At 49.6% G+C, this 23298-nt stretch overlaps 1 long non-coding RNA gene across 1 annotated transcript in view; it reads left to right on the top strand.

Moving 5' to 3' along the window:
• LOC129150574 (uncharacterized) overlaps positions 1-13335 on the top strand; it is a 66311-nt gene extending 52976 nt beyond the window's left edge. The window contains exon 4 of the long non-coding RNA XR_008557279.1: positions 13203-13335. This is a non-coding gene — a long non-coding RNA (uncharacterized LOC129150574). The remainder of the gene's footprint in view (positions 1-13202) is intronic.
• Positions 13336-23298: the final 9963 nt, after the last annotated feature.

The raw sequence follows: 23298 nt of genomic DNA, 5'->3' as shown, positions 1-23298 counted from the left end.
TTCTTATTTCCTAAGGGACTTCTCAGCATCATGAGCCAGGCCAGAGTGACATTGTGCACTCTTTTGCCTGAAAAATAGCCTCTCCTTCCTTTCAGTCACACGCCCTTTCTTTCTGCCCAGCTTCCTACGAATCAAAGACCCAAAGCGCCAGCTGACTGTTTGAGGAGCCTTTTCCCAGCAGACCTCTTATTAAGAGACATGTCATGCCCGGCCAGCGTGGCTCAGTGGTTGAGTGTTGACCTATGAACTAGAAGGTCACGGTTCAATTCCCAGTCAGGGCACATGCCCAGGTTGTGGGCTCCATCCCCAGTGGGGGCATGCAGGAGGCAGCCAGCCAATCAATGATTCTCTCTCATCAGTGATGTCTCTCTCTCTCTGTCCCCTCCCCCCTTACTCTCTGAAATCAATAAAAAAATTTTTTTAAATACTGAAAGAGAGAGAGAGAGAGAGAGAAGTCACACCCATGGCATCACCCCTCCCCATCAGCCTGACTATCTCCCGGCTCAGGGCTTGGAGCTGTCCTGGAAGCCCTTTGGTAGGGGCGTGGGCTTCTCAAGGCTTGACTAGTTCATGGGACCCGTGATTTATAAATGTGATTTAATTAAAAGCATCCTCTTCCAAAGATCCATGAAAAAACTTGACTCAGGGAAGTTGAGTTCAAAGCCCTGACTAGGCAGGTGTGTGGGGCCTGCTGTCCCCTTGCCTCTGCCCCTCGGCAGCTCTGTGGACTCGCTGGCTTTCTCTCTGCCTTCATTTTTCTTTCCTTAAATGTGTTGTGATCATATTAGCAGACTTCGTGGAGCCATGGGGATTCATAGTTAAAAAAACCTGCTGGAAACGTAAACAGAAATGTGCACAGAGGCATATGGAAGATTTCTCCATCAGCCCCAGCACCCCCACCTGGGGATTAGGTCAGTTTGGCACCTGCCTCTTGGGGAGCTGGGGCCATGATTCATCAGCTACTTGCTGAACTAGCATGGGCATCTTTCCGAGCTGCTGGCCGGGGCAGCGTGAAGACTGGTGTGCACCTCACAGACAGAGCGAGTGGGACCTGAGCTCCTTCCAGGGCTCTGTTGTGCATGTGTCCAGGCCCACTTTCAACTGAGTTCCTCCACAATGGCAAATGCCAAGGCCATGACTGAGTCCATGGGAATGAGGAGTTAGGAGCATGATTTAATTAAAAGCACTATTTCTGTCCAAAGAGTCAAGAAAAAAATCGAGTGGGGACAGTTGAGTTCAATGCACTGAGAGAATGGTGTGGGGTCCATGATACAGATGGAACCAGGGGGCCGGCAAGGGGCCATGGCCAAGTCCAGGCCAGAGGTATTGACGGAGCAGAGTAGCCTAGGCATGGTGCTTCCCAGGGCTAGCGCTGATTGTCCTCTCTGCTTCATATGCTATAGTCTGGATCCATCTTGGTCCCACTAGTGGCCTTTGCATATTGGGTGACATGGTTGGGAGCATGGCCTGGGTGGCTGGGCACATCTCTCTGGGTTCCAGCAGAAGCTGACTTTAAAAGAAGTCCTTCATCTTCTGGGCTGCTGCTGCTTCTTCTTCTTCTTCTTCTTCTTCTTCTTCTTTTCTTCTTCTTCTTCTTCATTTAAAAAAAATATATATTTTTATTGATTTCAGAGAGGAAGGGAGAGATAGAAACATCAATGATGAGAGAAAATCATTGATCAGCTGCCTCCTGCACGCCCTCTACTGGGGATCGAGCCTGCAACCTGAGCATGTGCCATGACTGGAAATCGAACTGTGAGCTCCTGGTTGATAGGTTGACACTCAACCACTGAGCCATGCCAGCTGGGCTACCATATTTTCTTTAAATATGTTTTTCTGCTCCCATTCTTATTCTTCTCTTTTTCTGAGACTTTATTACATTCATGTTAGTCCACTAGATACCCCATAGGTCACCGAGGCTCTATTTGTTTTGATCTTATTTCTCTCTGTTCTTTAGATTGGATACTTTATATGGTTAAATTATCTCTGAGTTCATGACCATTTATTCTGCCATATCTAATCTGATCATCCAATTAAGTTTTTCATTCTTTTTATTTCTGAAATTTCCATTTTTTATAGCTTCAGTTTCTCTATTGAGATTCCCTATCTGCTTGCTCATTAAGACCATACTTTCCTTTAAGACTTTGAACATATTTTTAGTATCTGTTTTAAAGTTCTTGTATACTAATTCTAGCATCTGGGTCATTTCAGGGTCTGTATCTATTTACTGTTTTTGTCCTTGGTTATGGGTTAAATTTTTTTGCTTCTCACATTTCTAAAATTTTTTGTTAATAATCTGGATATTTTGTGTGGCACAGCATAAGTGGCCATTCATTTCTAGAGTTGTTCTTAGGAGTTAACCTTCCTAGTGCCCCAGCTGAGTAACTGGGATGTTAATGAGGGCTCTCATGCTGGCTGGGCTAGAATTCTGTTTTCTGCCAGGCCTATTGGAACAATGTGCAGCCAGTCCTTGACCAAGGATCCACAGAGAAGCTTTGCAAAGTTTTCTAATCCTTCATGCGTCTATCTCTCCCCACTCCCAGTGCAACTACCTTCTCTTCTGAGTCCTGAATTTGAAATTCTGCTTTCTCAGCTCAGCAGGACTGCACTACTCTGTTTGAGTGTTATCTCCTGACTTGAAGTCAGATTGTTCTCAGCCAGGGAGCCAGGTGAATGTGGGCTCACGTCATGTACTTTTCTTCTCTCGGGGATCCCAGTCCTGCAGTGCCCGTTGTTCAGGGTCTAAAAACAATGCCCTCGTTTACTTGTTCAGCTTTATAATTATTTATGGTTGTACCAGGTACTCCAATTTGTCCAGAAAAAGAAGTGCCTCTATGTGTTCATTTAAAATTCATGTGATAAAGAGGAAAATTAAGAGATAATTATCTTAAGTCAACTCTATTATTTCGAAGTAATTTTGAATCGAAAACATTTTGTATGCAAATATAGATGATATGTAAATGTTATGATTTGAAAAATTATCTAAATATTAGATGTACCAATTATGGCTTTTGCACTTAGATGTTGCTACTAGTTCTTGAAGATCTTAGCATGAATTGTAGGAACTTACATTCCCATTGATATAGTTTCCAAGGATGAGATGACTATTTCCTTTAGTCCTAACACTAGATCATAGGTTGGCCAGACCTGAGAAGCTTGGACTATTATAAAAGTAATGACTTTATGAGAAATTATTGAAATAGAATGAGAGTTTAAGGTGCAGATATAGAATGAAATTGCTGTTACATTTCAGATACTAAAGAAAGTGTGACTCAAAGAGGAGACAGATGTTTATTTTAGTTGCTTGAACTGCAGGAGTGAGAGTATGATTGACATCCGGAATACCATACAACCGTCACTCAACCACTGTGGGTCACACATGAGCCTTCCGGGAAGTTCTTTATTGAATATTTTCTTTGCTTCAGTGGTTAAACCTGGACTGTCCAGGGACAGCCTAATGAGCCAGCAACATTTCAAGCTGAAACCTAATTAATGCCATGACATTAGGTTTAATGGCATTTAAACATTTTAAATGAGTTCAGTTTAAAGGACTCATAAAAAAGATCCCATAAAAAAGATGTGCTCATGCCGCCAAGTGCATGTAAGGAAGTCTGCATCCCTATTACAAAGGAAAGGAAATGTCAGCTCTCTGTGGTCAGTTCAATTGCCGTTTGTTTTTTTAGTGTCCAGTAAATTACTGTTTTCTATTAAAATCGGCTAAGACTTCAGTTCAGGCAGGATGTGTTAGAGCACCTGACCCTGAGAAGTATTTGGTGACTAGGCCAAGGCAGACCCCTTCCTGGGCCCGGAGACTGATTAGGGTTAGTCTGAGGCTGTGCTTAAGGTGAGAGAGTGTGACCAACAAAGGTCATGAAAGGTATGAGATGGTTAAGACTCAGGCTTGGAATCTGACCCACGCAGATTACAGTCCTGACTCTGACTGGGCAGATTGACTTGGCCTCTCGGAAAGCAGTTTCCACATCTGCAGAATGTTGATCATAATTGCATTGGCTTCTCCAAATCCACGTGACGCTTCAGTGAGATTTTGTTTATAAGGTCCCGAGACAGATCTTGAAGATAATAATGCTCAGTCAATGGTAGATGTTATTATGAAACATGCATGTCCCATGACTTCTCTGTAAGTTTGCACATTACAAATAAAGCCAAAGCATTGTGGTTTCTGCAATGTTAAGATGCTGGTGGGTCATAGGTTAGGTATGAGCAAGTCTCTCTCTCTCTCCTTTTCTCTCTCTCTCTCTACGCCCACCCCCCCATCCCTTCCCATGCCTTCAGAAGATTGCTACTCTGGGCAGCACCTGGGCAGCCTCACACTCATCCAGTGGTTAGTTAGGTAGATCTGTCAATGTCATTTCCAAATGCTTGTGTTGTGACATTAAGCAGACTTTGGGCACGCTGCTCAGGATCAGGGGGAGCACCATGGATTCACCCTGGAATTTGTCCTGGGTGGGCCAAGCTTTGTTAGGCTGGAAGGAGGTGTCTCTTCCTGGGAAGCCCCAGGAAGGCAGGAGCTTTTGGCGAGAAAACCTCCTCCCTGGTAGGTTGTTTCCACGGACAACTGCCCAAAGGATGCTTTCTGGAAGGTGGGAGTCTGGGAAAGGCGGGTTTTAACGTTTATAAGTCTTTGCATGGGTGAGCCAGGTGTCTCCTGAGACTCTCTGGCTGGCCTCTGTGACCCTCACTCTGCTTGAAGTTCTTTATCTGTCTCCATTTCCCCCCTGAACCTTGCCTGCAAGGTGAGGAAATCTTAAACCATATAGTGTCATCTGGACAAAACTGTGCCCCGGATAGAGTACTTTAGAAACTAGAGAAAAGGAAATGTCAAGACTGCTTTTGCTACTCCTCCCCATGCCCCTGGGCATCTGGGGCAAGGCGAGCCTGGAGGCAGCAACAGCACCTGGTGAAGGACAGCTCAGTGTGTGACAGGCTACACAGTGGTGACTTGGAGCGAAAGGTACTCATCAAGCTGTGATGAAAGCCTGGCCACTTGTTGAAAAACTGATGTTGAGATTGGAGGGAAAACAGAGCCAAGCCTGGTATCCCCCCTGTTCACCTCGATGGCTTATGCATTTGAGTCCTTGAACCAGGGCGGCTTAGTGCAAACACCCTGGCAAATTTTAACTTTTTAAAGAATATTTTTATTGATTTCAGAGAGGAAAGGAGAGGGAGAGAGAGAGAGAGACATTAATGCTGAGAGAGAATTATTGATCAGCTGCTTCCTGAACACCCCCTACTGAGGATCAAGCCTACAATCCAGACACAAACCCTAATCGGGAATTGAACCATGACCTCCTGATTCATAGGTAGACACTCAACCACTGAGCCACACCGGCCCGGCCATTTTCAATTTTTTAAGAGGACAAGCCATAAATGTCTCTGTGATGTTTCAAATTTCCAAAGTGAAGGAGCTCTCTGAGTGTCTCAATGAAAAGGTGTTTTGTTGGGGCCAGAACAACAAATGAGATAGCACAGCCATCCCCACTCGGGCTGTGTGCAGGGCTCGCTGTCAGCCCTGGTTCACACGCAGGAGCCAGAGGCCAACAGTGACCTCAGCTCCACTCCCCACTCCCAGCGCCAGTCACGGGGCCTCAGGGCCTTGACCTCAGCGAGACTCTGAGCCCTCCACCCAGGCCCCAACCACAGGCTCCCGCTCCAGCCTCGGAGGGGATCAGAGGTGGAAAGTTTACTGATTGACTCACTGGGGGACTTTCCAACTTGGAAGCCAGGATCTTCTTCCTGTATATTTCAGTAATAAAAAATAATTACTGCCGCTAGTGAATTTTTGTGCTAACCACCAGGTCCAGACATCTGCCTTAAACTACGCTGCAGGGCCTGCAGCAGAGATTTTCCACAGCTGCAAAGTTCTGCACTAACTAGGACATGTCCAGCTGCTGTGCCTCCCCGAAAGCAGGGCAGGAGTGAAGACGTCTCAGACATGAGAGAACTGGCCGGCTGTGCACGTCCTCACGGCCGACCCGGATAGAGGCTGCTTTTGGCTAATGCTACAGAAATGAGAACTGCGCCATTGGTTAGAACTATGAAGACAGGACTTCACGTATTCATCAATAGGGCCTTGGCGGAAGGGGGAGAAAGTTGGCCCTGAGTTGGATTTAGGAGACTAGATTCAGATTGAGAGGCAGCCTGAAAAGCTGGGGCAGGTTAGCAACCTCGTTTCTGTCACAGAGGAAGAATCAGCGGCAGGAATTTTGGAAGGGACCTATTTGCACGCTGTTTCTGAGCACCCAGTGCAGCATTATGGGAGCTAAGAAGCTTTATCATGACCTCATACTGGTCGTTGCAATACACAGACATGTGGTCATACCTGAGCGGAGAGTATTTACTTAAATGGGAAATCGGTGAGCCTTTTCACAAAGAGCACAAATGTGTAGCATTAGTAGAAGTGGCCAGGCTGTCTTGCTCTGTGCACGCGGACGTCACCAGGCCTGCGTGTCCTGCGTGTCTCTCAGCTGACTCGGCCGCTCCTCCCCTACCTTGGACTCCTCTTACCTTCCCAGTTATCCTTTTCCTTGGTGCTGGAGGTTATTTAGGGAGCCACAAGTCAGGGTTCTCTGGAGAAACAGAACCAGAAGGAGAGCCATATATATATGAGGAAAAAATGTTAAGGAATGGACACATGATTATGGGGCTGCCAAGCCCAGCCTATGCAGGGTAGACCAGCAGGCTGGAAATTCGGGCAGAGGGTTTCTGTTGTAGTCTTTACGGTGAATTCCTTCATTTTAGGAAATCTCCGTTTCGACCCCATCCGCCGCCAGCTGAGTAAATGAAGCCCACCTGTGGAGGGAAATCTTGACTTAAAGCCAGCCAATCAGACATGTTGATCACATCCACAAAAGACCTTCATGGCAGCATCTAGACTAGTGTTTGACCGAACAACCGGGCACCACAGAGCGGCCAAGTCAACACATAAAAGTACCCATCACACCTCGTGTCTGTTTCAGACACATTCCCAGCTCCGGAACTCCCAGAGGAATCGTGCCCACAGCCCCCGGGGCTGCGCTCTGAGTGGGGCCAGTGGGGCCGGGGTGGGTGGATGTGATGGGTGGGTGAATAGTGTTTCCAGAGGTGGAATCAATGTCATTTGGCTGTGCTCAAATGGTAATAACATTTCCAAATTCTAGAACACTGAAAAGATACAATAGGGATTATTGCGGGCTGAAAGAGAATAAATACCATTTACAACGCGGCGACAGGTGGCTTCCGCCGTGAAGCCAGATTGCAGAAGTGTGCACCTCTCCTCTGCTGCCTCCCTCAGACACCATGCACACGGGGTGGCAGCGGACCAGGACCAGGCGGGGGCAGCCTGGGAAATCCCACGCTCTCCTGCTAAGCTCTTAGCCCTGGAGCCGGGCCTGCCTGCGGTGCAGCTATCTGCTTGCAGAAGGGGGGCTGTTTAAGGGTGCCCAGGACTCCGTGTTTTACAAAGTGCCTGCCAGTCGTCAAGAGATGGGTCACTGGCCCAGAGTCCCAACCTGCTGCCTCCGCCTGCAGGGCCCCCACCCCTGTCCCATCCATGCTCTCCGACAGGGACATTCATTCCTCCTTGACTTGTGGATGGTCGAGTGCCAAATTCAGGAGGAGAGAGGATTTCTCTCTTTCTCTCTTTTTTGGGACCAGCGTGACTGTGGCTCTGCCCCTCTGCCTGTGGAATCTTCCTCTTCCTTCTAGGCGAGCACAGCCCCTCCTCAGCTCAGCTCTCCGGGGCTTCAGCCAGGCAGAGCTCCCCTCTCTCGGCTCCCGGGGGCTCATTCTTTTTTTTTTTTTTAAAAATATATTTTATTGATTTTTTACAGAGAGGAAGGGAGAAGGATAGAGAGTTAGAAACATCGATGAGAGAGAAACATCGATCAGCTGCCTCCTGCACACCCCCTACTGGGGATGTGCCCGCAACCAAGGTACATGCCCTTGACCGGAATCGAACCCGGGACTCTTGAGTCCCCAGGCCGACGCTCTATCCACTGAGCCAAACCGGTTTCGGCCCGGGGGCTCATTCTTTCTTCCATTCACTTAAAAACGTCTTACCCAGCTGTTGGTAACTTTCAGGTCCAGATTTTATCTCCTTAACAAGGTTGGAAACTCCCTGAAAGCTTAGCCCAGGGGTCACATTTACCTAGAACCTGCCCTAGGCCTCCCGCAAACACTGCCCACATCCACACAGTCCATACCCACCCGGCATGTGCGCACACACACACACATACACACACACAGTCCATACCCACCCGGCATGTGCGCACACACACATACACCCACATACATATACCCACATACACCCACATCCACACAGTCCATATCCACCCGGCATGTGCGCTCACACACACACACACACACATACACACATACACACACACATACATACACCCACATCCACACACCCACATCCACACAGTCCATACCCACCCGGCATGTGCGCGCACACACACACACACACATACACACACACCCACATCCACACAGTCCATACCCACCCAGGCATGTGCACACACACACATACATACACCCACACACACACATACACACACACACACAGCCCAGAGGACAGGTTTACTAAATACCTATGAGTGATGCTGATGACTGCTTCACACACTAGTTTTGATCATTTGACATGTAAGAATGACAATTTTTACAGAAAAGTTTATCCTCAGAGTTATTTTATGTAGTTTGCTACCTTAAAATTGCATTAATTGAGCAATTATTATGTGCCAAAGACTACTCAAGACACTTTATGTGTCTCTTGTCTTATTAAATCTCACAACAGCCCTGCAAAGTAAGAATTCATATGCAGGTTTTTTAAATGGCCAGATGTGACTCAGAAAGGTTAACTAATTTGGTCGAAGTCATCAGCTAATAAATGGTGGGATTGGGGCTTATGCTTATTTGCACCTACCAAGCCACACCACTGTGCAAAGTGCAGTGTGGGGAGGGAAGGGAAGTCGGGGAACCTCCCCATCCCTGGGACCCCTCCATGTGGGACAGTAGGAAGCGCGTAGGCCCAGGGCCAAATGGTTTGGCCCAGGTATCGTTTGGAAGTTACACGACCTTAGGCCAAATCTCCAAGTCACCTGAGTCCTTCTGGTTAGATTGCTTAGTCTGCAATATGCGGGGGCCGGGGGGGGGGGAATAATTTTCCTACCCTACATATAGTATCAACACTACAAAGAGACTGACTATAGTTCTAGGGTTTATTTAGAATCACCTTCTATACTTCATGGAGCATTCTTGATTTTCCATCTGCCCAAGATACTAAAATCCATGTGACATTTGATATTGGTTTCTGGATCCATTTTGCATCAAACAAACAAACATCCTACCTTTCAGAGGCTGGAACCCCAAGACAGATGAATGACAAGGGAACGCAAGCCCTCTGCTTGTCAGTTTTCTTCCTAGTTATTTCTGCAACCAACTCTACATCATACAGAGATCACTACGGTTCTGTCGTTTTCATTTTTAATTTTAGTATATGATTTTGGTTTTTCATTTATATTTTTATTAGCAGTAATTTTTCTTCATGCAGTGCCACTTCTGAGGCAGGGCACAGTTGAACTGGCCAAGTCTGTCATACTGACACTGACCTAATAAGTAGAAAAAGTCATTCCCAGCTCATCCACGGATTTGTCAACAGTATTTGATGCCGAGAATGAGGATGGGGCCTGAGAGAGGGAGCCGGACAGTCAGTCACTCAGTAAACAACAGGCTCCTCCAACCCTAAACTTACCCCTTCCCCTTGTTAGAGCTCTAACGTTTTCTTTTTCTTCTCAAACTTAGAGCGCAGATTTCCAGGAACAATGGCCAGTTTTCAAACATTCCCTAGAAAGGGTGTAGCCCTGAATTTCGCATTCTCCCCTACCCCCACATCAGTGACCCTGGCAAGCCCAGGCTTTTTATTTTTTAAGCTCAGTTCACTCAGAGGTGAAGCCGAGATAACACCCTTCAGGGCGATGGCGAGGGAACTGTGAGCTGTGGAGGAGGCAGGTCCTCAGGGGAGAGCTTGATTATATTCTGCCCTTCTCCAAAGCTGTTTGGTTTCTAGTCCTTTTTCCTACACAGTTCAACTCCTTTGAAAACTATGCTCCTAAGAGAAGTCTGCAGGGGGCAAGCTTTCCGGGCCCCTGCTGGACGGTGCTAGGCCAGCACGCGGACGGCCATTGCTTTGCAGACACAGGTAACCTTGCCGATTGGTCTGCACCGGGCCCTGTGCCCCCACCGCTACTCAGCCAGCATTGAGACTTGCAGGTGTCTAAGGAACATACATACTTTTTGGAAGCCATTTCTTCTCTGGGCTTCTTGACTATTATGATGTCACTCATGCTCCCCTGGTTTTATTCCAGATGCATAACACCCACACACAACACTGGAGGCCACGATAGTGCTGGGCTCCAAAAACGCATGGCTTGACTTTTCGTAGCCAGTGGCTCAAAAAGTGTAGCCTTCTGAACTGGAGTTGGCGCCATTCCTAGCATTCAGTGGGAAGTTCAGTGTGGGGGTTGGGAATAGTGGTGGGGTAGGTCCACTTCTATTCATTGGGAACCCCAATAATATTACAGACCCAAGAATATGCCGTTCTCAAGGCAGTAGCTTATTATTATAGGTAAATCTAAAGAGCTTTAGATCGTCTTCACCAAGTTATGGAAGGGCTAGTAAATACACCTACAGGATGATCCAATTGCAGACATGTTTGCACAGGCGCAGTGACGCCAAGGAGAAGTATCTCCATCATGTCCTACCTCCAGTCACCCCAAGTGAAATAGTGAGCTTGGGATGAGAGCATAGCTCCTAGGCCCTTCTTCTAATTGGATGGCCAACCCTAGTCCCCATTACTTCTTATATTGAGATTCATATACGCTGGGAGTGAAAACAGTGGTCTCTAGAAGTCTGTGTATTAGTTAACTGTTGCTGCATAACAAATGACTCCAGAACTTAGTGGCCGAGACAACAATCCTCCTTTATCATTTCTCACAGTTTCTGTGGGTCAGGATTTCAGTTATGACACGGCAGGGCTGGCCTGTCTCTGCCACGTGACCTCCGGGGCCTCAGAGGGGAGATTCACAGGCTGGGGGTTGAAGTCATATGAAGGCCCATCACTGTCATTTCTGGTAGCTGATGCTGGCTCTTAGCTGGGGGCTGAGCTGGGGCTGGGGGCCAGACACCCACATGTGACATCTCTGTGTGGCCTGGGCTCCTGACAACGTGCTGATTGGCTTCTAAGAGTGGCCATCTTGGGACACAGAGAGAGCCAGGCAGACCTGTACGCCTTCTGTGACCTTGACAGGCGTGCAGTCACTTCTGCCGTGTCCTACTGGCCAAGGGGTCACAGAGGCCTTGGTTCAAGGGTAGGGCGCAGGGACTCCACCTCTCACTGCACTGTGAGAGCTTGGGGGGGGGGGGGGGCACGGATATTGGTCCAGCCACCTCTGAGCAATACAGCCCGCTGTGGGCACCCTCCGTGTGCACTGGGTTTCCTGTGGACGGTGCAGTCATTATCGACCTTAAATGGCAAAGGCCCACCTGAATACATGCTGCTGGAACTCCGTGAGACCCAGGTGAGCCCATCTCCTGTGGGGTACAGTGTGGTTCAGCAGTTCAGCGAAAGCCCAGGAAGACCGTCAATTGGAAAGAGAGTGAGCTGCGTGCTGGGCCTCCTCCCTGCTGGGCTTTGGAGAAAGGTCTGGAGAGCAGGGGGCTCACCAGTCGCGAGCCTGCTAACACAGCACCTGCAGCTGCTGAGCCTGATGTCTCCCTAAGCGTGACCCCCTCGGACTCACCGGGCAGCAAGCCGAGCCAGGTGTGATGGTCTTTCGCGGAGGTTCCTGGTGACAAAGCCACTCTCTGTCCAAGGATTCTACGTTCTAGTGGGAGGAGATGGACACTACACAGAACAGAACAGACGAAGAGGCCCGTGAGTAAGAAAGTGGAGCTAGTGTCGGGCATTTGGAAACGCGCGCAGTGCCATACAGCGCAGTGGCGCGTTCAGAGTGCCGGATAAACGCCTGTGCGGGCTCCCGGGTATGTGTCAGCCAGGTCCATTCTGGGGATGGAGGAGCTAGAGTCACTAGGGAGACCCCGGGCCTGTGACACTGATGCCCAGGAGAAGTCCCACAGGTGGCTCAGCACGCCAAGGTGAGAACTCCCGATTCCTGGCTGCAGGCTTTCCCCCGGCTGCATGGCCCCAGGCTGCTCGGCCCCAGGTCCAGGCCTCAGGTCAGCGGGGGATGGAGGCTGGCCAGGAGCTCTGTCCACCCGGGGCCTGGACCGTGTGCTCAGAGGCCCTTTGAGAACTAAGTCAACGAGGAACCCACTGAGAAGTACAATCTTCCCCGTCCATTCAGATCAGAAAAGGAGTTAAAACTTCTTTCTTACGTAGATTTGGTCACGAAAAGCTGGATGTAAATACAATTTTTGTGGGTTAAGTTGCATTTTAAAAGCTCTCTGACGTGAGGATTGGCAAAACGCTGGAGGTGAATGAAGGGTGCTTGGGGCCATTACACTGCTCTCTCTCTCTTGCTGTGTGCTTGGAAAGTCCTCAAATAAAAACGAGTGTGAGTAAAGAAATAGCTGCCCTTCTGCCAGTGGCTCTCGCTTTCTCCTCTTAAAATGAGAACACTTCATTCTAACCACTTTTTTTTTCCTCAATTAACTTTTGCAAAATGAACGTATAACTGTCCCCGCGCCCTGGGTTTCTGAAGCCAAACATTAGCATCCTGAAGTGATTGCAGGATGGACCCCACCTTTCATGTCGCTGATGCCTAAGTAATCTGAGTAGTGTCTGCCTGGAGGGAATACGTTTGTGAAGCATCAGGAGACAGCGGGTTGGAGAAGCTGTCGGAGAGATAAGAGATGAATCTGGAAGCAGGGAGGAGGGTCGGGCCTCTCTCCTCCAGCAGGTCAGTGGCCCTGGCATGTGGCCCTGTGTCCCGGGATTTTAGTTTTCTCATAAGCAGAGGAGGAGTTTGCTCTGGATCACTTCAAAGACGAGCCTTCCCGCAGTGGAAAGGGAATTCTGGGGGTCACCGCGTGTCATAACTGAAAATACCACCATCACTTGAGACAGACAAGGAGAGATCAGAATTCCCTTTCCTTGGACCAGAAGTCAGCACATCCCTCGAGGCCTGTCAGAATGTTCACGTCACCCACAGGCTTCTCTCCTTTGAACCCTCTCCCCGCTCCCTCAGGCTGACCCGAGACCTCGCGGAAAGGAAAGGAGCCCGGACAGGCGAGGAGCAGCTCCTGGCTGCAGACAGGACTTTCCCAGGAGTTTGGAATTGATGAGATAACACTGCACGCGAGGTCATGCTCTTCGTGTGGAAGAGGTAACAGACCTTTAGCCACTCCTGACCTGCACCCCACTCCCTGCGTCTTCACCCCAATCCCCACACCTGCACCCCACTCCCAGAACCCGCGCCCGGCCTGGCCCAGCTGTCCTGGGACCTGCCGCGGCCCTGCACCAGCTGGCCCACGTCTGAATCTCCTTCTTTTTACGCAGGGCTCGCTCTACACTTTCCCCAGGAGGCATTTCAAGCTTCACCTCCGCTGACCCCACCTGGCACCCTGTCCCCCAGCCTGCTGCTAGAGTCCCAGCTCCTCCCCCACCCCCCCCCCCCCCCACCACGCTGCCTCACTTGTGTTCTCAGGGCACCTCTTCCCTCTTCACCAGAGGGCAGGTGCCCTGGGGCTGGCTGTGTCTTATTTCTCTAGGCGGTTGTTGTTGTTCCTTTTGGTGTCCTTGGGGCCCAGGACAATGTTAGACCCGCAGCCGGTGACCCAGGAAGTGACTCAGTGGCTGCTGACTGGATTTCAAGTTGCCGCTGCAGCCATTGTGGGTCACTGTAGTCTTTCCTTTCCTTTCCTTTTTTCTCCCTTCCTCCTTCCCTCCCCTTCCCCCTCTCCCTTTCCCCCTTCCCCCTTCTCCCTACCTCCTTTCCCTTTCCCCCTACCCCCTTCCCCTTCTTTTCTTTTCCAATAAAGGAACTTGGAAATCAAACCACAAATAGGCCTACATGCCAAGGACCATCCTAACATAAAGGACTTCATGTGGGGTTACCTGAGGCAGGTCACCCCTGGGGCCTTGTGCTCTGCCTGGAGCGCCCTCCCCCAGAGCCCAGAGAGCCAGGGACTCAGAGGTGTTCACACATCTGACTTCCCCTCAGTTCCCGGCCTCTGAGTGTTACACCAGAGGTACCCATTTCATGCTCGGGAGGGAATGACTTTCACACTTAGGTGCCCACGTGCCGTGAATGGGGTGTTGAATGGTGGGAGAGTTTTGAGTTTGTTTCCTGCACTGGCTGCCTAAGACTGGGGTGAGCGGGGCTCCAGACCCAGGCCAGCTCCTCCAGCCCTGAGCCCGGAGGCAGGGGCTTCTCCGGCCGAGTCAGGAAAGTAATAGGTCCCAGACAAGAAAAAGCTAAAGGCGCTGTCACCATCAAACCAGTGTTTCCAGAGATGGTAAAGGGGCTTCTTTAAGGAGAAGAAAAATTCAAAAAATAGGAATAGTAAAATGGCAGTAACTGTAGGCCTATCAACAATCACTTTAAATGCAAATGGTTAACTGCTCCAATCAAAAGACTTACGGCTAACGAAGGCACGCACTTAAGAAGTGTGCCTTCCCTCCTCCCACACGGAACTCCAGATTCTCTGGGGGTTTGAATTCCTCTCCCCTGCGTTTCCCCAGAGGTCGGCCAGCCCTGAGACCCAGAGTCAGAGTGTCACCCCTTAGGAATGCAAAATGCTTCTTGTCCCAACACAGCTCTGCTTAATGATACGCTCTGCAAAGTCAGGGAGCCCATTTGGGTAAAATAGTTTCCCCTTTCCATGCATTTGCTCCTTTCTCAAACTAATTCGTAGGAAGACTGCAACATCAGCAGTTTGACAGTTTGGAACTGAAAGAGCGAGCCTAGAGTCTGGAATTTCATGTCTCTCCCGATTGAAAAAATAAAAACCTTTGAAGTGTATGAATCTGCTTGGCAGGGCTTGCGCCTGGCACCGGCTCATTTTTCACAGACCAAGCTGACGCAGGAACATCAACCCTCCACCTTCCGCACCGAGACTCTGCCCACCAGCCCTTTCTCACACCCGGCAAGAGTCCTCCTGAGAAGGGGATGTGGCCCCCCATCACCGGGCCCCCCAGACAGGAGTCTCCCCCCAACTGTCCCCTCTCCATCTTCCTAACCATCCGCTCCCCACCCCAAGGGACACAAACGTGGCTTTCCATACCAGGCAGTTGGTGAAATGCCTTCTGGAGTGTGGGAGGCTGGATGCTGGGGCAGCATCGTCACACAGTGTCCCCCTCTCCCTGGTGGCTCACGCATGGAGCTCGAGCTGTGTGACATACAATATCATATTAGTTTCAGGTGTACAGCACAGTGATGAGACATTTCTGTAACTCAGGAAGTGATCAGCCTGATAAGTCTGATACCCATCTGACACCATCCATAGTTATTACGACAATATTGACTATATTCCCTAGGCTGTACTTTACATCCAGGATTGTCTTTATAGCTGGCAATTCGTACTTCTCAATCCCTTCCTCTTTGTCACCCATTCCCTTACCCCCTCCCCTCTGGCAACCATTAGTTTGTTAGATTTCACATATAAGTGAAATCATATGGCATCTGCCTTTCTCTATCTGACTCATTTCTCTTAGCATAATGTTGTTGCAAATGGCAAGATTTCATCCTTATTATGACTAACATTCCATTCGTGTGCTACATCTTCTTTATCCATTCCTCTGTGATGGACACTGGGGCTGCTTCCCTATCTCACCTGTTGTGAGTCATGCTGCAGGGAGGTGTGGATGCACATGTCTTTTCGATTTAGTGTTTAGGGTTTCTTCAGATAAATACCCAGAAGTGGAGCTGCTGGGTCCTTCTTATCTCTTGTTATGCAGCCTTTATTTTAGAGTCTATTTTGTCAGATATAAGTATTTTGCTACCCCAGTGGGTTTGTTTTTTCATTTCTATTTGAATCAGATATAGTTTTCCATCCCTTTACTTTCAGTCTGTGTGTGTCTTTCAACCTGAAGCAAGTCTCTTTTAGATAGCATATGAAGGTTCTTGTTTTCTTATCCATTCAGTCTCCATATGTCTTTTGATTGGAATATTTAATCTATTTGCATTTAAAGTAATTATTGATAGGTCTGTAGTTACTGCCATTTTATTATTCCTTTTTTTTGGTCTTTTTTTCCTTCTCCTTAAAGAAGCCCCTTTAACATTTCTTGTAATACTGGCTTGGTGGTAATGAACTTCTTTAGCTTTTTCTTGTTTGGGATCTATTGATTTCTTGACTAGACCCCAAGAAGCCATGTTGGAGAGGCCCATGCGGCAAGAACTTGAGGCTGGCCTCTGGCCACAGCCAGCAGGGAACTGAATCCTGTGTGCAGCCACTTGAACTTGGGTGTGGCTCTTTCCCCAGGGGAGCCTTCAAATGAGACCCCAGCCCTGGCTGACAATTTCATTGCAGCCTGCGAGGCACTGAAGCAGAGGGCTCCGCTGAGCCATGCCGGGCGTCCTGGCTCACAGAAACTGTGCAAGAAGAAATGTTGTAAACCTTTGATTTGCGATTATTTGTTATGCAATAACTGATATATGTAGTACCTTAAGAACATGCTAAAATATCTGGGGATACATGATTGGGAGGTGCTATTATTGACAATAGGGTACTGGGGAACTTCTGCCATAAAAATATGATATTAAAAAGAAGAGCACTTGATTTTGTAGTCACAGGTTGATGAGGCTAGAAGAGCCTGGTTATTTGAGAAGTTGCTTGTGAATTATTTATTTCTCAAAGCGATGTGTCTCACCCTTTGCTCAGCACCCCTCTCTCTTCTCTAGTTGTTGTCCGATTGCCCACCTGGACACTGCTTTCCTGCCTGCCTTGTTGTACCCGTGACTCAGTGGACCATGTGCCTGTCTTTGATTTTAGTTTATTCAAAAGGAGTTGATCCCATTGGCTCCTTTCATGGCATCTAATGATCAAGTGCAGCTCCCCACCCCCCAGCCCAGCCCACGCTCAGGCCTGGGCTTGGGGACTTCATCTCCCAAGAGGAGCCAGAGCCTCTGAGGCCTGTCTGTGCAGAGAGGGGTTTTAGACACGGAACGCAGCTATTCAGGAAGACTTGGAGCAATCAGGGCACGATCCCTCCAAAATGAGTTCGTATGGGGCGACATTTAAGGGAATGTCATCCCCTTTAAACTCCGAAGCCTTGGAGGCCAGCCAGCCCCCCACAGCCTGCTGGTTGGGATCGCTGTTGCAAAGGGAATTCAGGATAGAACGTGGGCTAGAACACGGGCCAACCCATGCTGGCAGCGTCCCTTTGGCCTGTGGTCCTCTCACCACATGTGATCTCTGGTATCCGCTCCTGACAGTGGCAATTCCAAGCAAGGCTCCCACCACAGGGGCCTGGAGAACGCCCAGGCCTTTGTCATCCAGGAAGTTCTACACCGCCCGCCCCCCCCCCCCCCCCCCCCCGAGTCTCCATACGTCTTGGCTTTACTCTGATTAACATCAAGACCTCATTCCTCCATGTTTTCTCCTGGTTGAAATCCAGTTGGAGCGGAGAATTTGCGTATTTCAAAGTCTACGGTTGGATTTGGAGCATTAATTCCTCCTCAGCCCGTCAGCTTGGTTTCTCGGACCCAGTGCGGGCGGCACTCCCTTTAAGCTGCCTCAGTGACGCTCAGTCCTGCTGGCACACCTCAGAGTCTGATGAAATGCTGGAGAAGAGTTCGGCAACGAACCAAGTGCAGTGTTTAGGAAATTGCCCACATTATGTTGTCAAAAATGGGTTTTTCTTCTTAATTTGCTTTATATCAGAGCATTTGGACTAAGTTTATTTTAAGCATTAACTGTTTGGGAGGTTTTCTTTAATACACCAGCATTTGTATCTCATTATGAAAGAACCCCCCCCCTCCCCCCCTGCAAATACATCACTGTGGAGAGCGGCTACAGTGTTTGGACAGGTTCAAGCCTCGGACTGATGAGAGGGCACAGTCCTCTCATTGCCACGTGCAAGTCCCAGCGTGGAGGGCAGAGCCCTCCCAGCACCATGATAGCCAACAGCTATGGTTGTGGGCTTGAACCTATGGTCCGAACACGTGGCCCCACGTGCCTGAGTGATACAGGCTGCAAGTAAACAAAGCTGGATCAGGTGCATGTAGTTGAGTAGGATCGAAACTCACAGAATGTTGTAAACATCTTGACCAGCCCTTACTTTGCCTGGTGGCATCTGCTTGTGGGCGTCGGCGCTCTCAGGAAGCAGTGTCCCACCGAGACCCAGCCTTCATTCTCTTGTCTGTCTTTTCTAAGCCTTTCAGCCGCCCCCACTCAGGTTCACCCTGGGCCGTGCCGGCGCGGCACACATCACCACCTAGACGTGAAGAAAGATGAAGGGGTCCCTGTGTGTGATCACTTTCTCAGCCTTCCCTTCCCTCAGATGTCCCGGGACAAAGGTTAAATCAGGCCTGGGCCCTGCCGAGTGAGAGTCTCTTGCAGGCCTTCGTGTGAGGCGTTCTTGGTCTTGGGACACCGGTTGGTTTCTAGACCAGGAAGGAGGCGAGCTGGTGGAACGCAGGGCTGACAAAGCTGGTACCACAGGATGCTGGGGACGCTGCAGCCGCAGGCTGCGTGTTGGACCAGGTCACTCCCAACTCTTCTATCCTCATAAACTTATTTGCCAAACTCTGCCCTCCCACCATGGGGGCAGGTGAGCTGGAGGCATTCCTTAGAGTGGAGGCTAGAGTGTGGGTGTGCTCATCCGGGCAACATGAAAGTTCAGACCAAGGGAAAAAGCAAAGCTGAACTGAAGTATCCAGATTTATTTCTTCCCTTGGTCTCCAGGATCTGGCCTTGATCTAGGGCAGTGGTCGGCAAACTCATTAGTCAACAGAGCCAAACATCAATAGTACAATGATTGAAATTTCTTTGGACAGCCAAATTTTTAAAACTTAAACTTCTTCTAACACCACTTCTTCAAAATAGACTCGCCCAGGCCGTGGTATTTTGTGGAAGAGCCACACTTAAGGGGCCAAAGAGCCGCATGTGGCTCGCGAGCCGCAGTTTGCCGACCACGGACCTAGGGGCTGGCCTTGCATGCAGGAGGGATGGGGCTGCAGACGCAGAGCCAAAAAGCAACTTGCAGAATCGAACAGGCAGAGCAGGAGGAATAGGAAGGGGCTGGGCAGAAAGGAGAGAAAGCCCTGCGTGCGAGGACAGAGCCTGAGCGAGGAGGAGGGCTCACGGAGCGGGCCAAGGAGGCGGGGACCCAGGAGGTCCTGTGAGGTGCAGGGACCTCGGCAGGGCCCACTGGTCTCGTCTCTGGTGGAGAGGGCATAGGAAGGCCGACCCAGCACAGCAAATCCAGGTTCCCAGGCCAGGAGTGGAGCTTAGAGCGTTGCCAGGAGAGAAGGGAAGCCAGAAGCTGGTGTCAAGAGTCGTGATCTAGAGTTAGCAAGACAAGACCAAGTTCAAATAAGGACCCATCGCGAGGGGATGTGCAGGGTGGCGGGAAAGCTTTGCCTTGCCCAGGACACGTGTTTAGCCTCTGCTTGCGTTACTACTCAGCCAACGCATGACCTCGGGGGGTAGGGGGGGCCCTCAGGTGGGATACTGAGAGGGCCAGACCGGAAGGGATGATACTGTATGCTTAAATGGACAGCGTAAGGGCTCAGGATAATTCATCCCCGTGGTGGGAAAGAAACACACCACGAGGTCTCCAGGCCTTGGGCCTGTTGCTCCCAGTTGTTCACAGGGCAGTACCTGCCTGTGGGGACTGAGGCTCTTTGAGGACCACAAGGCGCAGGCGCGATGCATTCTCCTGCCTGAGCTGCAGGGTCCGCCGAGGTCTTTCGGGGGAGAAGGCAGGCTAGGGCTTCGGACGGCCAGTTGACGTTTTCTGGAAGAAGCCTGTTTGGTTCCTGTGTCCAGGCGGGGCCCTGGGCCGCTGCTGATGCTGAAAGAAAGACGCGGAGGCCGAGGCCGCACACCTGGGGGCGAGCGCGTTCACTGTCCTTTGCTGGACTGAGCATTGTCAGATGTTCCCGCTTTGGGTTATTTTGCTGTTAGCGTTTTTTTACCTTATTTTTTTCTCCTTTGCCAGAGGAAAGTGTGTGTTTCATATTTTTCTTGAATGTCTTCTCTTTCCCCAAGGGCAGGGGTGGATCTGGTTTTGTGGGGCCCGAAGCTTAACAGGTTGGGAGGGTCCTCTTTGAGAAAAAGTACATAAAAACTTGAACGTAAAATTAGGTACAAAAGTGATGATATTCATTTGGAATGAGAAAAGAAGCCACAATATAATACAACTTTTAAAAAGCTGTCAAACGTAAAACATCACAAGGTCTAGAGAAATATCACACTGGTTAGCTGCCTATCATATCCTTTTTCCTACGTCTTTGACTGCATACTGTGGTGACCTCCTCCTATAGTAATAGTTTTTGTTTGAGAGAGAGAGAGAGAGAGAGAGAGAGAGAAACAGAGAAACACTGATCGGTTGCCTCACGTACATGCCCCAACCAAAATCAGGGTTTGAGCCCACAACTTAGGTGGATGCCCTGACCGGGAACTGAACTAGCAACTTTTCAATGTATTGGGACGATGCTCCCACCACCTGAGCCACCGGCCAGGCTAACTGTATTTTTGTCTTGTTTTGGTTTAACTTCTAGCATCGGCGCTGAAGGGAACCCTCCGTAACTCCCTTTGCCAGCAGGGAATGAATGTTTTGCAGAAATGTTTGTTCCAATGAGAATGAGCTAAAGTAGCTGGTTCCTCGTTCTCCCTTCGGCAGGGCTACAACTCAGACCCCGGAGAGAAGGACAACATTTCCCATTTCAGAGCCTCCAAACAAGAAGATTCCAGAACCCCTTCATGCATTCATTCATTCATTCATTCAGTCAGTCAGTCAGTCAGTCAGTCAGGCAGCAACCCTCCACCAGGCACTGATAGGTGCTCAGCTGAGGTGCTGGGGTGGGCAGACATGAGACAGCCTGTCAGGGAGGCCGCACAGCCGGGGGGCGGACGCGGCTGGGGTCCCTGACGCTGGGAAGGGGCTCGCACTGGCAGTCCCGGGCCAGCTCTGGCTCCCACGCGTTTTGTTTGGCTGGAACGGAGTTGTGCTACGTTCATTTTTAAAATTAGGAAATAGTTGCCAATGTTGAAATATTTGGAAAAAATTTATGCACACTCAAGAACACTTCCTACACATTTACAACCGGGATTTCCAGTGTCTCTAAAACCTGAGGTGAGCCAGGTCCCAACCTCTGAACTGGGAAGGTGGGGGTGGGGGGGGGGTGGTGCCGGGCCTGGTCCCCACCCCACGGAGCTCCATCAGCTTTACCCGTGTGTGTGTGTGTGTGTGTGTGTGTGTGTGTGTGTGTGTGTGTTGCGGGGTGTGGGGGCGAGGGGGTTGCGAGATTTCATTTATAGAAAGAGCTCCACTGGTTTTGTTAGTTTTTTACTGTTTGAAAAACACTCTTTTATGATATAAATTTCCAAAACATATAAAACAGTCTCTTCCATGTTGGCTAAGTTCTTGGTGTGTTTCCGTTCCCTTCATATGTCTTGTGTGGACGGACCCTTTATTCTGGGTGGCCCAATACAAATTGGGTGCCAAGTGTGGTCATATTGTGCTAAAAGAGACCATATTATGGTCATATTATGCTTACAATACAGTCGTATATAATGCCTTAAAACCTAAAGGGGCTATTTAGTTACCAAGGATCTTCACAAATCTCATATTAATGAGAAACTATGGAACTGATTGTACAATTACAAGCTTTTAAAATAACCATTAAGTTCCATTTTTTATTAAATAAATCTGGACAGTAGTCTTCTGTAGAAAGATTTTCTACCAGGAGGAAATGGACTGTGAAGAAAGAACTGGCTCCTGAACCTTCTAACCAAACGGACCAAGCTGCCCCTCCCTCCCGGGCCCCTCTGTAAGGCGATCTCTTTCCATTTGCCTGGCTTCCGTGGAAAAGGAACAGGTCCCGCCTCAGACCGGGACCATCTCCGACTCTGTGGACTGTGCTCTGTGGAGAGGGTGGACCCGGGGCGCTCTCCGGGGCTGCTGCAGGCAGGCTGTGGGGTTCCCCTGCCTGCACTGCTGAGCTGGGCCGCCCTTCTCCTTGCTCTGCTCCTCACCTGCTTCTTTCCATTTCAGTTAGTAACTGATCATTTCTTACCCGTCAACCAACGGGAACATTTTATGATGTTTGCAAACACAGCTTGATAGCACCGGGTGGTTTCTTTTAACAAATTCTTTCACTAGGAATCTGATGTGTCCAGGCAAAGCCGGGGACAGAAACCCGAGGAACCCGAAGTGTTTGCTAAGGAATTCCCAGGTGTGTTCAGTTAACTTCCTTCATATCCCTCACACTCTTCTTCTTTTTTTTCTTTGGTAATCGTCACCCGAGGATATTTTTCCATTGATTTTTAGAGAGTGGAAGGGAGGGGGAGAGACACAGAGAGAGAAACATCGATGTGAGGGGGACGTGATTGGTTGCCGCCCCTATGTGCCCCGACCAGGCTGGGTATCGAGGGGCCTGCAACCGAGGTACGTGCCCTTGACCAGAATCGAACCTGGGACCCTTTAGTGTGTGGCCTGATGCTCTATTCACTGAGCCAAACTGGCTAGGGCTCCTCACACTTTTCTACAAAGGCCAAAAGGGAAGCCAGGTGTGTCTGTGAAGTAACAATGGGTAATGGAACGAAGCTGGGTGGGGAGGGCATGCTTGGGGACTCTGGGTGGGACAGGGGCTGTGCCCCCACACGTTGTTCAGACATTCAGTCATTCATTCCCTGGAATGTACTGAGTGAGGGGCTCATTCATCCCGGGGTAGGCATACAGGGCATCCTCCAGAGAGGGGATCCGAGACCAGGAAATCCATTCTAGGGAGAAATATGGGAGGACACAGGTGGTGTCACACCCATCACACCCACAGCAAGTCCAGCTGGATGGCCCTGACTCCACGCCTTCCTGCCTTCGCTCTTGTGAGGGGCCCATAGCAGGATGCAGGGCAGGATGATGCCATTGCAGGCATATGTCTAAGTCCGTTCAGACGGACATAAAAGGAGATCATTTGCAAACTTTGGTACTTGAATATCCACCTTTCACATCCTTAGAAATGATCCCCGCTAGGAGCAAGTTCCAGGGCGAACCTGACTCCAAGCATCCCAGCAGGAAAAGACGGCACAGTAAACGGGGATGATTAAGGAAGGTTTAATGCATTGCCTACCGTTGTCAAGTCGAAACATTGTGAAGTCACACCATTATACGTCGGT

Source organism: Eptesicus fuscus, chromosome 10 (assembly GCF_027574615.1).
Source record: "Eptesicus fuscus isolate TK198812 chromosome 10, DD_ASM_mEF_20220401, whole genome shotgun sequence".
In the NCBI taxonomy this organism is placed as follows: Eukaryota; Metazoa; Chordata; class Mammalia; order Chiroptera; family Vespertilionidae; genus Eptesicus; species Eptesicus fuscus.
Note: the sequence above shows the minus strand (reverse complement) of the source record. Positions and strands in the feature narration are given on the sequence as shown.